Raw genomic sequence first — 2,161 nt, forward strand, 5'->3', positions numbered from 1 at the left:
AAAAATTTAAACTTATATTTTCGAATATTTGCAAAGTTTTAAATGATGATTCAGGGTTAATAAAATCACCTTTCCCTGACTACAAATGCATTAAAATTCCTTATACTGGAAAATATAGATTTTATATGTTAGATTCGAATGAAGGGGAAGAATGCAAAACATATGATCTCTTAGATCATGTTTTTAACGTTATTAATTCACAAATTTTACCCTCAAATACAATAAAATGATATAAAGGATTGAGAACCTTAAATTGTTGTTCTTATTGATAAAAATTCTATTATTATGTTTTTAAAGTGCTAAAAAGTATTAAATTATTTATAAAAAATCTATTGATTCAAATAGAGAACATAAATTAAATTGAAATAATTGGTGTGACATCGACATACAAATAATATTTCCAAATAGATAAATTAAGTGTTTTCTTTGTGTTAATTTTTTGTTCAAAAAAATATAAGAATAGAATCTAGACATAAAAAGGTTTCTTAAGTGTAAATACATTTTTTAGGGTATTTTTTTATTGGTATGCTCTTCACATCTAAAATATCTAATAAAAAAATTACTTTTTCCGTTAAAACATATAAATTAAATTAAATTAATTATGTATGCCATATATTTTATTTCAAACACGCTATCTAAAATTTATAGATCAATGGTATGTTTTTTGCCTCTAGCCAAGACATTAATTAAATAGTTATATATATTGGAGAAGAAATGTACTCTATGTTGTAGAATTATCAAATATATACAAAATACATATTAGAATTACGGAGTATCTAATATAACTATGGATGAATAAGGCATTAATTACAAATGTTTTTACAATGGAAAAACACTCATGTAGAATTACCGATAAAATATACAGATAATTCGGATATTTATGATATTTAAGATTTTATATATTTGTGTCCTGAATGCTTGAATCAAAAGAAATATTTTCTGCAAGAAAGAAATAAATTTAACATAATACTACTTGTTATATATTATAAATGTCAATGGTATTCAAGGTTTAATGATATTCTCATAAAATTTTGGATCAAAAGTAAACATTTTACCTTCCATATAAAGTTTACCGATGATCAAAAGTTATATTTTTTTTACCCAAGAAATTCAATTTTAAACCAACATTTTGCTCGTAGAAAGAAATTTTTTATGATGGCAAAAATTGAAAATATGAGAAATCGTTAGAATCTATAAATTGAAATATAAAAAATGATCAATTTAAATAAATTAATCAATGTGAGAGATATTTATTTTCTGAATAAGTTTTTAAGTTTGCACGATGCTTTTGATTAAGTTGGTAAATCAATATAATATATGGTTTATCTGATCTTAGTTGTATAATTCAGATCTTATGATAAAGGATGCAAAATCTGGCATGAATATCCAATAACCACAAATGGATAATGGTGATTCATAATAAGCATTGGTTATAAGAAAAGCATACAGTGACGATGAAAAATTAAATTTGGAGGCGCTTTTAAATCTACAGTAGAAGCTAATTCAACAAAAACTAAACCAGAGATGATCGAATAAGTACGATCACATAAGCATTATCAATAAAAAATTTCAAGCGTTGAATATGCTTTGTAATTTATATTAATGTGTATAATATACATAAAATATAACATCTTCAGATTCAGATGCATAAAAATGGTTATATATAGAAATTTAATTAATAGGCAGTCAAATAGGATTTTTGGAAGATACAAGATGAAAAACACAAAAATTTATCCTTTAAAAATTAAAAACTTATATTTCTGAATTAAAACATTTGTATTTAACGAGTACACTTCTTTATTCCAGGTTGGTTTTTTAAAGGTTCAATTATAAAAAAATGATATACTCTGTAAGGCTATTTATAAATTATTGCAATTTCATGAGTAAAATTTTAATTGATATTTGATAGATGTTAATTATGGATCAATAACCCTTTAAAATACCTATAATAAATATATTTTATTGGTTTTTGTGTTATTTTGATTGCACGATCATAGAAATTCACTAATTTATTCACCTGTGTCCTTTTTCTGGATTTTTTTTTTAAAAAAACAAAAAGAAATATTGCAAAATATATACCCTAATAAATATATAAAAATCATTGATTAAAATACGTAAAAAATCATTTATAAATGTCTAACCAGGATTATAATAAAATTAT

Source organism: Rhyacophila brunnea, unplaced genomic scaffold (genome assembly GCF_057557595.1).
Source record: "Rhyacophila brunnea isolate RB1 unplaced genomic scaffold, BYU_Rbru_1.0 scaffold_49, whole genome shotgun sequence".
Lineage (NCBI taxonomy): Eukaryota > Metazoa > Arthropoda > Insecta > Trichoptera > Rhyacophilidae > Rhyacophila > Rhyacophila brunnea.